Below are 16309 nucleotides of genomic sequence, written 5' to 3'. Positions count from 1 at the left end.
AAACCTAAAACACCCTAAAACTCATTGTTTGGTCCATGTGTTCTTCACCATATAAGCTTCACAGGTTCTTACTACACAGTCCTGCACCGAAATGGTAATTGGAGTAATTGATTGACAAAAACGCGAATATTAGATTTTATTTTTTTGTAAAATAAATGAATACTTTTATACTGCATAGATGGATTAAATTGATCAGTTGATGAAAATTGAGTTTTATATGCTGTAGTTTGCATTGTTTATGGCAACAATTGCGCAAAACGGTTATCTCACGGTTATCTCTAATATCTATAATATTGAGCGAACGTAACATCAACACTGATAATAAATATTTTCTTGAGCACCAAAAGGCATAGTAAAAATAATTTCTGAAAAATTCTGAAAACTTAAAATTCAGCTTTGCCATCACTGTAAAAGTACATCTTAAGTATTTTATGTTAATAAAATGTCATATTTTTAGTACCATTAAGAGACTTCTTTTTCAAAGCCATTTTAAATAAAAAATTTTACAGATCAAGTTTTGAACAGTAGAGTATATAATTAAACCACATTGTTAGATTTATCCATTTAGATATTTATCCGTGCTTTTTATTTTTTATCAGTTTTCCCCTTGACAAAGTCACATTTACAATACTTTAACAGCGTTTGATTCCTGCAGATATTAACTTGCGCTTTCCCAAATTAAAAAAATCTTTTTGCAGTTATTAAAATTCACACTGAAGGCATTTTAATTCCATACAGTAACCTGAAAGAACACAAACCCTTGAGGATTTATTTTGGTTTCCTTTGATTTTTACTTAGGCAACCATAACATACCCAATAAATAAAAACACACTCTCTTGAATAAAATCAGTTTGCTATTAAAACAGATTGCAATGAGCTACTTTACAACGAGCTAAATTGTCATTATTTTTAAATGGGACTCTTTTTGCAATTCGCACAAAAGAACAACAATTGATTATGCGTTATTCAGAAACGGTCATATAATTTGTTACGAACGCACTGTAAATTCCATTGGTTCCACCGTAAACAATGGCCCAACGGCAACTAAGGTCTGACCAAATATTCTCATTCGTATATTAGTTCACAAGCAGTAATTTCCATACATATTGTATGTTTGGAGGTACATTGTTTAAACAATATCAGATTTGAGTGCCACATACACCACATGGCCAAACGTATGACAGCAAATCTCTGGAAAGGTTTAAAGCCTTCCAACAAGAGCAGAAGCGTTACAGCAGTGCAGAGTGGATGAACCACCTATCAATGCCAAAGGTTTTTCAAATTAAACGTGCATGAAGCGCTTTATGGTGTTAAAGTGCTCAGACACTTTTGGCCATGTAGTGTATATCATAGTGCTCTTTGTCATAAGGTGCAACAAAACCTGAATCAAAGGGAAATCATTGTGAAATATGACGATAATAACATCCCGACGTTACATAAATAATCAGTTATTTGACAGGAAACAAGCGTTGTAAATAATATATTACATCTCCTCGTGAGAAGCTGCGCATGACCGGATTGCCGCTAAGCACTAGACAACAAATCAGTTTAAAATTGTACACTGAAGGTACACTGTAAACCGAAGGTGAAAACTTCATTAGGAACTCTCCATTCCCACAGCAGATGGAGAACAGTAGAGTAAAGAAAGTCCTGATATTTGCTTATCGCTCTCGGCTCTGCTTCTCGCCTCGGCAGAGAAGGGCTCTGCACAAGAGTTGAGCGAGTCTCAAATGTTTTTGCGTTTTAGCTGAAGCAGACTTGTCCTACAGTAAACTGAAACTGTTCCTGTCGTGTCACTGTGGCCAAACAGCCAGACTCTCTGACTGGTAAAGCTCCAGGTCTTCAGTCTCTAACTGGAACACAGACTTTGAGGGCCTGGATCCGTGACCCGACAGGCTAAACGCAGACAGAAAGAGGACATAATCAAATTAAGCCAACGACAATGCAATCCATTATCATTTAGATACAGTTATCTCACTTCGCAATCCAGTAATGTTCCCAAGAAGCTCTGTCTCTTGAATCTGCGAGGAACTTAATGTCTCTTTCTCGCTGGAGCCCTGGTGGTTGTTTGGCTGGCATGAAAATGTGATGTTCTGCTTCACAAACTTGTTGTTGAGTCGCAGGAATCTCATTTGCACCACACCCGCTTTCCATGTAGTCGAACTATAAAGACACAAAGATTTTCTCAAGTGGAAATGCACGATGGCAGGAGTTAGTGCTTCTGAGCAAACGGCATACCTGAAAGTCGCCATCTATAGTGCTCAACCATGTAAATGAGTCTGGCATGGCGTCTCTCTGAGCCAGGATTTCATGGGGATCTAAAGCAGAGATTATCAGGTTATTATTTACTAAACACAAATCTTAAATTTGGAGTCAGTAAGTATTTATTTATTATTATTATTATTATTATTATCTTTTTATTTTTTTATTTTTTACAAATTTATGTTTTTAAATCTACAATGATTAAAAAAATGAGTGAACACAGTACAGGTTTTTTATTTTAAATGAACACTTTTCTTCTGAGCTTTTTATTCATCAATAGATTCTTAAAAAGGAATCATGGTTTCTACAAAAATATTAGGCAGCAAAACATTAATGATTAAAATTCAGCTTTTCCATCACAAAAATACATTTTATATATAGTGCTGTTGAATGATTAATTGTTTTTTTTTTGCATCTAAAAGAAAGGTTTTTGTTTACATAATATATGTGTGTGTATTGTGTATATTTATTATGAATATAGAAATACACACACATGCTATATATATATATATATATATATATATATATATATATATATATATATATATATATATATATATATATATATATATATATATATATATATATATATATCTAGAGAGAGAGAGAGAGAGAGAGAGAGAGATCTATATACTTTTGTATATTCAACTATATATTCAACAATATATAACTACATTTAATATATAAACTTTTAATATAAATTTCTTTTAATATATACAATCATGTACTTGTATTTATATATACATAAAAATATACACAGTATACACAAATATATTATGTAATTTCTTCATTTTGTATGCAATTAATGATAATTAATTTGATAGCAATAATATATAATAAAATAGAAAACACTCATTTAAAACTTTAATTATATTTCATAATATTACTGTTTATATTACATCTTTGATGAAGAAAATGCAGTCTGAAGGCGCATAAGATTTTCCTTTCAAATATTTCCTGTCACTTACTTCAGACGCTTAAACAGTAGTTTCAAATTTCAGTATGAATTTAAGGTATTTTATCACATCGCTTTTTACGGCTCCCATCAAATGCTAAGGAAAATGTACTTTACCTCGTGGCTGCAGGGATGGCAAACATGTTTGTCCTCCTGCACTGGTTGGCAATAGACCAGCAAAGCATCAGCAGGACTGCCCTGATTTGGGTCGATATAATACATTCCTGAGACAAGAATAGTTTAGTTAAATAAAAATCAGTAAGAGCAAGTATAAGTATTCACACAGGCCATAATAATACATTTAATTACCAATTAACCAATGAACAATAACATTCATAAGATTGACTCTGACCACTGGTTAAGTTAGAATGGACTGAGCATCAACTCCAAGCAGGTGGTGGCTGGATGTTCTTTAGTGCCATCTGGAGGATCTATAAAGAATCGCAGGTCTTCCTGCCCAGGGAGCTTAGCAAGGTCTTAATAAGCGGATAGTTGGACTTGTTTGAGAGGGTACATGATGTCCTAATTTGTGCAGAAAATCAAAAGCACTGTCACTTGAACCAACAGTTGATGTGTTAAAATGTGTTATTCAGACAATGAATGGATTCCCAAATCCTTATTAGGTGCTTACTTTTAGCTGAGTCATTGTTATGTTCAGAGATAAGCCCCAGTGGACCTGGAAGACCGGGTGGACTCCTAAAATAAAGACAGTTACAGTCAGCACGTTAATGTCACCATTCATGGTCTACATTTATCATATTTAGTGTCTGTCAGTACGGTCAAACTCACAGGAGGACCTCTCTTCCTTTTGGACCAGTAAGTCCTGTATATCCTTTTAAACCCTGAATAAATCACATTTCATTATCAACAAATGCTAACTACGAAGTAAACTAGATAAGAGAACAATGTGTATTTAAGCCTGTATTTAAATATTGGTTCCAAACCTTTTCTCCAAACAGGCCCTGTGGAGTGAAGAAATGAACAAAGTGAATAGTTCACTTGAGAATCATTTGTAAATAAAAGTGTCTAATGCTACCAACCTCAATGTGATTTTTATTTTTATTGAAACTGATCACTTAATATTCATTTTTAAGTATTTGTCTTATGTATATCCTAAATATACACTGCTGTTTAAAAAGTTTGCCATCCTTTTTGTTTTTTTAATTAATGCTTACTTTCAGCAAGGACACAATAAATTGATTTTGTTTTATATATATATATATATATATATATATATAGTTACTTCTTTTTAATTTAAGCTGTTCTTCTGAAGGATTTATGAAGTAAATATTCCTGAAAACAGCATCATGGTTTTCATAAAAATATCAGCAGCACAACTGCTTTCAGTGCTGATAACATTAAGAAGAAATGTTTCATGAGCAACAAATCAGCATGTTAGAATAACTCTTGAAGTTTATGTGACTCATAAGATGAGAGCAATTTACAGAATTTATGATGAAATAAGACAGTTTTCTTTCAAAATATTAATATAAAAATATTCTTACTGACGCCAAAGTTTACAAATATGACATTTTAAATTACCAATACAAATAAAATAAAAATTAATTGCTTAGAAACCTAGAAAAAAACGGCAAAATAATACATTTTGGATTTAGTTTTCCATCTAACGTGACGTGGCAATAACTTACAGGCATTCCTGGAAGACACTGGGGTCCCTCTTTGACCTGTTGGGCCAATATCCCCTAAAAGAGGCAGAAATGATTCTATATACACTACATGCCAACAGTATTATTACATGCATATCTAAATACTGTATATCACCTGCTCTCCCTTCAGCCCATATTTTCCTTTTTCCCCAATTAGGCCCTGCTCCTCTGGAAGTGAAACCAACAGATAGAAGTCAGACAAAACAACTTTCAGTATTCATGCACACAATACACTCAACAGGTGCCTTGAGTCTTTTCAGTTTCTTCTAGCACTTGATTAAGACGAATCAAAGTTACCTTCAGCCCATCTCCCTGGAGGTCCAATGCCCAAGTTCCCCTTCTCTCTACAGACAGAAAGAAGAGTAAGCTCCTCGTTGTTCTCCAGTTTGTCAGTTCTAATATGACATTTCCATTAAACTCCCAAACCTCAAATCCTTTTTACCGCTCTCCTTTCTCGCCTCTTAATTCTGGTAAACCCTGATACAATGATTGTACACCACTGATGAATACTCCTCATCTTGCATATATATCTTACGACATTAACCATATATATTAATTTTACATATTGTCCTGTTCTGCCAAGAGGTCCAGCCCTTCCCATTGCTCCTTGTTGGCCCTGTTAAGAATTAAACAAAAGCTGCTTATACAGTAATTTATGTGATCAGTTAAAAATGACTAAATAATAAATGAGTACCTTCTCCTCTAGGTCCCTCTAAGACCCTCTGACCAGCTTTTTCTCTCTTTTCCCCAACAGTCAAAGAAAAATTTATATTGTTCTGTTAATGCTAGAAATGTTTCCCCACAAAGATGTCAAACCAAACTCTGTATTTACTCTCTTGCCAGCATGCCCAGGTTTTCCAGGAGGTCCATCCAGACCATCATTTCCTGAATATATATATATATATATATATACAGTTATATATATTGTTACAGTATTGAGTCATAATATTTTCATAAATTAACAGAGCAATTAGAGAAGGAAAAAGCAAATGTTATAATATCAGTTTGCAAATTCAATATTCAATTACTAACATACGATGGATTAAGAGATTTGGATTTATTCTTACCTTCTGACCTTTTCGGTCCATGCCTTCCTGAGGCCCAGATTTGCCAATTAGACCCTAAAACATTAATAATAATTAATAAAAACAGAAATAATACATAATTACTGTAGTTTTCAGGTGATGAAATAATATCACCATTTAGCTGCTGATTCATTGCAGAATCTTCCTGAAATTAAATCAAACAACATTGACTTGTGGCCTGGTAGGCCGACAGGGCCATCAGGTCCCATTTCTCCTGGAAGTCCCTAGAAATTACAGCGCAATGCAACCAAATGAATCAATACATGAATTTCGATCATATGTACAGAACATTAAAATGTTGCTATTTAACATGACTAAATATGAAAAATATTTGGACAATATTATGTTAAATTTCACCTCATTTCCCTGGTAATGCAGAAGGTCCTTCAGTACCAGGAGGGCCAGGTGGTCCCTATACAAGAGACAATCAGCTGACATTAAGTAGATTGTAGATATTTGTTATAAAAATACTTTAATTTAGAGTCTCACCGTCTGCCCTGGAGGTCCTTGCCTTCCTGGTTCACCTTTAGGTCCCTCTTGTCCCAACACACCTTTGGACCCAATAAGCCCTCGGGGCCTCTGGGACCCAAGGCTCCCTGCAATATCAGTATTATTCATCCGCTGAAAATCTAGTACTGTAACCGGGGATTTACCTTTGAAATGGTTAGCCATACTAACCTGAGGTCCTGCCTTCCCCATAACCCTTTTAAGCCTCTCTGCCCAGCTATTCCTGTAGATGAAACAAAACATAATGACTTTAATTTGACATTGAGAGGTTCGCCTTGGTTCCTGTAATCTTATATAGCAGCCATATATATGCAAAAAAGGGCATCTCTCTGCCTTGTTCCCCTGTCGACAATTCAAATGTTATTTTTACCTAAAACCGCTATCATGGAAAACAGTCATTGATTTTACCCATTGCCTTGATCTCCAGGATGGCCAGGTGCCCCAGGTGATCCAGTTTCCCCCTTATGAAACAAAGAGCAGGTCTGTTACATTAACAAGTGCATAAGAGTAATCCTGATCTATTAAGCAAGGAAACTTGATGAAAGAAACTTGAGGAAGAAAAGGAGCAATACCTTTGGGCCTGGAGAACCATTTGCTCCTGGTGGTCCCCGGTGGGGCCCATCAAACCCCTGCGTTGAAAGCCAACCTATAAACTCAAACCAACAGACTCCAAAACTACAATCATTTAAGCTGGATTTAAGTGTATCTTTATAAAAATCATACCTCTAGACCCATCAAACCCGATGGACCAGACTTCCCATCAATCCATTCTGACCCTGATGAAGAGACCATCATTATTCAACTATGTATTAACAGTGCATACTGTAATAGGTTGGTCTGTCCAACAGGAATGGAATTTTATTCAGTAGGATCATTACTAACAAGTGGTCCAGTGTAGACCTTTATTCCCTTCAGTCCCTCTCTCTCCTCTGTCCCTGGGTAAAAATCCAGATGGGCCTTGTCGTCCAGAGAATCCTCAAGTCCAGGGCCACCCTGTTTGAATAAGAATATAGTTCCTTAACTTTCTGTAAAAACTGGTCAAAGTACCTTTACAGCTCATATAATGATATATTACTTAGTACTGTGCAATTATTTTACCTTTTGTCCTTTAGGCCCAGGGTCACTAATATCACCTGGAGGTCCAATACCTCCCTGTAAATAAGAAACATCATATTCATTATAATTTTATTGCAATGCATTTTAATAGAACAAGGATGTTTAAGATATATATATATATATATATATATACACTACTGTTTGGGGTTGGTAATATGTTTTATTTAAAAAACAACAACAACAACAACAAAAACACTCCATGTTCACTCAGGAAAGTATTCATTTGATTTAAAAATCTAATAAAACAATAATATTGTGAAATATTATTACAATTTAAAAATGACTGTTTTCTATTTCCATCCATTTAAAAATCTGATTTATTGTTTTGATAGTAAAGCTATTGTTTTAGCAGCCATTACTCCCTGTCTTCATTTAAAAGTTGTGCTTAGTTTAATATTTTGGGAAATGGACATATTTTATATTTTGTCACATTGCACATTATATGCCTTTTTCTATAACTTTTAAGTCTTTGCTAAATAAAATAATTAGTTTCTTTGAAAAAACTCTTAAATGACTACAAATGCAGCGTGAATGAGGTTTAATAACGAGACTTGAAGTTTCATGCAATCACTGTCACTGACCTCTTTTCCACTGTCCTGGTGCCCCGTGATTCCCTGAGAGCCCTGAGGTCCCTGTTCTCCCGAAAAGCCATTTTGACCAGGCTTCCCAGTGGGTCCAGCTGATCCTCAAAATCAAACATTCTAGTTAATTCTGGCTAGATTCTGTGCTTTTAGTTTATGCATTAAATCTGCATTAACACATACATGTTCTCCTTTTGGCCCTGTTGGTTCTCAAAACCGGCTGACCAGGATGGCCCTACAACAGAAAAAAAGAGAGAATAAACTGTTTGCTAATTTTACTAAAACAAGTTACATACACTTTATCACACTTTAACAAAAATCCCTATAACTTATGCAGTGTTCGCTTATATCAAAATATTCACATGCTCCTTTGTTAAAAATACCTAAACCAGAGATTAAGTTGCTTTCACTCTTGGTAAGCTGCCCAAGAAAAGAAGACGCTGATTTAAGGAAATCAAACAGGATGCCTCCTAATAGTAGTTAATACTGCATATATTGAAATGAACTAACCTGTGGACCATTCAATCCAATATAGATCCAGGGCCACCCGAAGGTCCTAAGTAATCCCTATATAGAAGAGCATTATAAATCAAATGCTTAACTTCTGTGTTATGTAAACATGATTTTAATAAAACTGGAAATGCTTGGCAATACTCAATTTCTCTTTTTCTCCTGTTTGACTAATCCATTCCACTTGTTCCCGTGAACCTCGGAAAAGCAGAATATAATCAGAATCTCATATCGTGAATAATTCTGTTACAACTACTCCTAAAAATTCAAATGGTCATGAAAATTGAGGAAATTTGCACTCACTGGTAATCCAATCGCCTCCTTGTTTTCCCTAGGAAACTTAGGCCCCTGGCTTCCCTTGGGGCCTTGCTTCAGCTCATTCTTCAACCCTGGGAAATCTAGGCCCCTGAATTGACAAAAAAGACACAAATACTAATAAATAATGTTATAATCAGCATTAGGCTATAAGGTTCTTCACTAATATAAAAATTTATATATGTGTAATCTTAATACAAAAATACTATTTCAAATTACATATTATATAATATGCATGCAGTACATGGTGTATACATATAAACAAAAAAAGCTACTATGCTAAAATAAGCTACTATATACTTTAATTACGTTGTATTCTTTTTTATGCTTTTAAAAAATCAAAATGCATAGTGAGGACAACGTACAGGCAATCTCGCAAACCAGCGGGTCCTGTTACCCCTTAGTGACCTAAAGTTTTTGAAAATATTATTTATAAATTCTCTGTAAATAAAATTATTTGGCTCTATAGTGGAATGCTACTTCACGGTGGTCCCGTGAGCCCTCTCACCAGCCAGTTAGTAAACCCTTAAAGTTTAACAAGGTAACAATTACAGATATGACCAAAACATTAATGAAACTTAACAGATAACATTCAAATCAACACAGGTAACCCTCTTTGCCCTGGTGGACCCAGAGGACCCTGATGCCAGGTTCACCCTGCAGATGCTACATTCCACAAATTATGTAATAATACGACATCCAAAAAATGTAGCAAAATGTGCGATAAAATGTCTATAGCGGAAAGCCCTAACCCTGCTCCAATGGCATTATAGCTGCCACGAGGCCTGTGGCTCTGGATAACCCTGAGAGCATAAAAACAGGAATAGAAATCGCTGCTACAAGCTGATTTTCATGTCTGTCTGGACATTTCATGGGATGAGCCACTTGCACATGCCTACAGGCCCTTGAGCACCCTGCAATGCCTGGTTTACCAGTGAAACCCTGATAACAAACACACAGTAATAAAACATTGGCGCTATGCATTGTACAGCAATACAATGCTTTGAGAGGCTTACCTTCTCACCAGGAGGACCCGAGGTGCCATCTTGGCCTAGTTGTCCAGGTTGGCCCTAATACGAGGAAAAACCGTGAACTGATGATGAACAGTTTTCAGTAGATGTTAATGAACAAGAATAAAAAACGCTGTTACTGGATTAAGTGTTAGAAGATAGTAATCAGACAGTCTACTAATAGCTCGATCCTGTTGTTACGCTCACCTGTGAGCCAGGAGGCCTTGTTTTCCTGCTTCTCCAGTCACGCCTTCAGGCCCTTTAGATGACAAATATTTCTGAATTTATCTGAGTACATATCGGCAGGAAAGTAAAAGATAAAAAAAATCTGTTTTGATGTAAAGGAATACAAATATTTAGGATTCGTAACTATTTCTGACTACTATTCTGCTTAGTGGCTGATCCGTTAACTCCTTTTAGATTTACTTTCTTCCATTGACACATGATTTAGATCACATCATTGGTAGGTTTTATGCACACTTATACAGCTCATGTGACACAGCTGTTAATAAGCAAAAATTAAAAAAAAAAAAAAAAAAAGGACTAAGACATTCTGAAATTTATTTACACGAGAATTATACTTATAACTGAATTCATGAAGTTCTCTGAAGATATCTAAAAAACAAGCACAAGATACAGATATATGATACAGTCTACCGTTACTCTTAAAACACATTTCAGGCTTTTTGCTGTCATGCTGAAACAGAGATCATTCCACCATGAAAAGCACCAACCCAACAGGGCGTTTAAGACCTTGTTAAGTTTACTAGTCTCTGATCTTTCTGACCTCGACATGTCTGTATCTTCTGAGACCAACCTTCTTCTATGTTGGTAATAGCTCTTTTAAAGAATAAACTGCCATTATCACTGAAGTCAGTCTTAACACCAAGCTTTTATTATAGCAGCAGTCTGCTCCCAGCAATAACATATTTCACTTAGAAGATATTGTAAGTTGATTATGAAAACATACATCAGGTCCTTTATCCCAGACTCCAGAACCAGAAACACCCTGCAAGACAGATACATAAAATCAACACAATTTTGATTGATTTCTTTGGTGTAATAGCAAAGATTCATGATAAATCAAAAAAATCAAACAAAAAAACTTGAAATTAAATGTATGAAATGGGAACCTGTGTACCAGGCTTTCCTTCTAGTCCTCGGCTGTGGGCCTAAGTAAACCCTGCAAAAACAGCCAAAGTAAATCTGACCAATCCAATAACATGTGAACTAAATAAATCTTGATAGTTCAGTTTCCTACCACTATTCAGGTACACCAGAGACCTGTGTTGGCCTGCTCGACCCTGAGCATACAGAAACAAAGCGTGAGTGAAGCGTGATCAAAGCGATGCAGGAAGAAAGCTTACATTTACACTTACAATACACAATGTTAAATATATATAGATTATTCATGAAACAAACCTTATGAATAAACCAAAAAAATCTAAAGATTTGAAAACAATTTAAAACTGTGCATTTAAGTAATAAATATTTCTCAAATCAATATGATTCATCTGACTTTTCATTATTGATTTCCATTTTCTTCAAACTGTTACAATATAATTTTTTAGTCTGGACTTTACATTTGCAAGTTAATGCGTTTTCACTGGTGGTTTCACTTTTATATGGAAACAAATAGCAAATTTACCTGGATCCTCTAGGTCCTGTTCTTCCTTTAACTTTCAGGTTCACCCCTGCTGCCCTTTGTTTAAAAAAAAAAAAAATTGATTTAGGTGCATATATTTGTAGGACACTGTTAAAACCTTTGGGCAGCAGCATTTTTAAAAGAAGCAATCACATGGGGATTGATGTAAAATGATGAAACTACAAAAAGAATGCCTTTGGTCTTGATCATTCCACCTGAAAGTCATAAACACTCTGACCTTTTGGCCCTCTTTCCAAGCGTTCCCTGAGGACCCACTTCACCATCTACACCCTGTTGAAAAAGGGTCAGAGAAGAACAAATGTATTGTGCTAACAAATCTTATTCTAATTCTCAGTTCTTAAGATTATGCCAATAATGCATATAAAGAATGACATTTCATAGAGAATCCTCTGTGCGACTGTATACCTGAATACCTGGGTACCTGGGTGACAGCAGCACCAGGTAAACCAGGAGCCTGACTGGCCTTACGCCCCTGTGGACCCATGATCCCTACAGGTGCTCCTTTTGGTCCCTAAAACATACAGTATATTCATAAATAGTCAATTTACTCAATATTATAATTATGAATTTAAAGCTATAAATTTCTGAATATATTAGTGCTGGTAAATACCTTTTCCCCCTTTGGTCCTCTGTCACCCATCTCTCCATCTGGTCCCCTACTGCCTGATTTAGAAGCATTCATTATTGAGTAATACATGATAAGGACATCAATTTACAAATATTGTCTAAAATGTCAAATAAACATACGGTGAATCAAGATATCTTACTGTGACACCTGGAATGCCTTTAGACCTGGATATCCAGTTGTACCCTGAATGAGCAGATGAATGAATGACTGCTGTATCGTTCTAGAAATTGTATCATCCTCTACACACACACACACACACACACACACATACATATATCTATATATATATATATATATATATATATATTGACAAACAGACTCACCATAGGCCCTTCAATGCCTTGTAGCCCTCTGTTACCTGCTGGACCCTCTGGCCCCTGTCCACAAACAAAAAATATCCTCTATATCTATCTTAAAAATATTTTATAAACATATAACTTATGTAACTGCATATTTTCTACATGTACAGAAAAGGGTTTAAACTTACTATATCACCTTTGAGACCCTGTGGACCATGACCTTGAAGACCCTGTGGGTAAAAAAACTAACATCTGTGACAAAGCTTACACATTTTTAATTTCACAGCAGACTATATTTGTCCTATTACTTCCATATGATGAAATGTACCTGGGATCCAGGATCATAGGTGGGCCTCTGTCTCCCTCGATCCTCTAGGCCCCTGGGAGGAACAATCAGGACAGGTTTTTACTATTTCAGCTTCTGTGTCTGAATTTCATGAAATGACACAAAACAGTGTGCATACCAGGGGCCTTTCAGCCCCACAGGGCCAGCAAATTCCAGCATCCCCTTTAACAGAAAAAGTGTTTGGTTTATAACCAAGTAAAGTCTTTCTCTGATAATGTATAATATTTATTTAATAATATTTCAAAGAATGTTTGTAAAAACACCCAGATTGGACCCATTGCTTTCACGTTGTGTGGAGCACTTAAATACAGTGAAATCAAAGGGAACCCAAATAGTTTGACTACAAACAGTGCAAAAAACCTCTCCTTTAATGTTCAACAGCAGAGCATCTTTTTGGTTTGGAAAAAACGCAGAGACACATAATATAGCAATTTTCATTTTGGTAGACTATCCTTTTAAATAACAAAACTGACGCACTTACTGAAATTGTAGTAAGCAATAACACTTCTGAGCCATTAACACCTTGTGCTAGCCAATCCTGTAGCACCTGAACATCTGGAAAGACACACAAATAACTGAGCATTATTAAGCAATATCCATAAACACCTGAATAGGATGATTTCTCTGTTAATAAGAGTAATCACCATCCCCAATTTAGTATTCCCAAATGGATTTCCTTTTTGGCTATAACAGATATCACTTTATATAGTTATTAACTTACAAGAAATAAAGTTTGAAAAACTTTTTTTGCCACTAGCGTCACATGCATGATTTATGACTAAAGATTTACGACTCTTCACTGTCCTGGAGGATACGTTTTCCATCATTTCCTGGATCCCCTATGAAAAAAAATCCTTATACTGTCAAGTTCAATGTAAAAATAACTACTTAGTAAATGCACAAAAATAAGTTTAATTAATCAAATCACCTTAGGACCAGGTGGTCTGAATCCTTGAACACCTTATGTAAACCAGCTTGGTCCCTTAAGGAGAAGAAAACCATTAATAAATATTATATAATAATACAATATACTAATATTAACTACAATATAAAAGGATACTAACACCAGTTACTAGTAATAATGTTAAGGCAGTTTAAGAATATGAAGGGATTTACTCACTGAAGGGCCAGAAAAACAGTAAACCAATATCTCCTTTTGAGCCTATTTTTTTTTTTTTAAAAATAACAGAGGCATAACCATTAATCACAACTATGGAAGGTGCTATGCTTTTTATGGTAGTATACTCTCTAATTCACTAGGGGGCAGTATAGATGTTGAATTTCTATATATAAACAGCACACACCAATTTATCACAAAAACTTTAGATAAAGGCTTTCTTTACCTTCTGGCCAGTCTGTCCTTTGTCTCCTCTGATTCCAGGGGCACCAGGAAAACCCTGCTCATAGAGGTAGAAAAACTGCTTTATATATTATGTATATTATGATCCTGTATGAGGCAGTTACAGGGTCATGCATCAGAAGATTGTATCCTCACACTGTACCTCATCTCCCCTTTCTCACCAGGGGGCTGTGTCACCTTTATAACCACGAGGACCCTTGAGCACAACCAGGAACATAAAACATATTGTTTTCTGCAACTTAGAGTTTATATGAAGAGTTCAGATGCAGAAGCCTCCCTAAGTATGACTGGAGTTTTCTTTAAAATGATTGTTTCTTTTTGGCTACTATGTAGGTGTCTATCTAAGTACTGGTATTTCTGAATGGGTTGGGGGATACTTGATGGTTAGAAAATACTTGATGAACATATGCTACATGTGGAAAGCATTCGCTCCCAGTACCGTTATCTCATTTTTGACCAGACTGCTTTTAGATGTTTTTGCATTGGACCTCCACAGCTACTATACATGACTTTACCATTCAAACATTATCATATTGACACCCTAGTGTCCCAACGAACTTCTAACTACTTAAAGCTAGCGTGGGCATCCCATGCCCATACTCTCACCTGTAAGCCAGGAGCCCCTGGAATCCTGTCACCCCCACCCATCGGACCTTTCTCTCCATCTCTTCCTTGAGTTCCTGCTCTGCCGCGAACACCCTTTGGTCCAATGCCACCTATTATAAAGTGTTTGCTGGTAACTAAATCCTTTAAACACTTGCATAAATCTACCAGTGTTTAAAGGTTTGGAGTCAAAATGTGAATTTTTCTTCTGAAATAAATTTAAACTTTTATCCATAAAGAAAAGTTAAACTGATTAGAAGTAAATATTTTTACATTGTTACAGTTTTGAGCTCTCTATGCATCAAATGATTTTGTAAAAGGAAAAGCATCATGGTTTCCACAAAATCAGTATATTAGGAGTAAAATTTCGATTTAAAGATCATGTGACACTGAAGACTGGAGTAATGGATGCTGAAAACAGGAAAATTACAATTAACATTAAACAAACTGTTACATTAAATTACATTAGTAATCATAATATTACAAATTTTATTTCAGCAAATAGTACAGCCTTGATTTAGCATGAGACTTTCAAAAGTATTTTTAAAGAAATGTTGACCCCAAAGTTTGGAACACTAGTGTATTCTTCACTTATGGTAACATTTTATTGAAGATATACATTGAACTCATTGCTATTATGATACACACCACACACAAAACCAGATATTATAATGAATAGGTACCATTTCGCCTCTCTTATGCCTGGTGGTCCCCCATCTGACAGGATCTCCAGAAGCAGCAGGAATAAAACAAGTATTCACAGTACTGTATATACCAAATCAAAAAGACACTCAGATCTAATGTTGTAACCATATCATCAATCATCATATTCACGAGTAAACCACACTAGTCTAATATCCACAATGCTAGTCTAATATCCATAATGCCTGTGTTTTTCAACAATTGGTGGTCAGTGCAAAATTCTGTCATCTCAAAACGTTCTCTAACAATTCAGTCTGATTTAATTTTGTTTACTCTCTACTAATGTTTGATTGTGTACTCACAGGTAAACCAGGTCTCCTACTTGTCTTGTGGTCCAGGGTGTCCTGCCTGTCTCTGTGGACATCAGCGAAAAACGGTTTAGTGAGAGACCACATGCATATGTTATAATGGTTTGTCATTCATTCTAGTTTAAATACTTACAGGCAAAGCCCAGCTACGACAATTGGTAATAAGATGTTTCTCTACAAAACAAAAAAATTATTAAAAAAAAAATATTGCAAAATGTTAAGTACTAAATCAGTATAATAAAAAAATAATACATTCAAGATACCAATATCAAAATTGTTTATTTTTAAAAACATTTCATGCATGCATTTATATATTCAACTGTTTGTGACTGTTTAGGAGTTTTGGGGTTGTCTCAACTGACACATTTACTCCACATGTAGCATTCACC

Source organism: Puntigrus tetrazona, chromosome 5 (genome assembly GCF_018831695.1).
Source record: "Puntigrus tetrazona isolate hp1 chromosome 5, ASM1883169v1, whole genome shotgun sequence".
Classification (NCBI taxonomy): domain Eukaryota; kingdom Metazoa; phylum Chordata; class Actinopteri; order Cypriniformes; family Cyprinidae; genus Puntigrus; species Puntigrus tetrazona.
Note: the sequence above shows the minus strand (reverse complement) of the source record.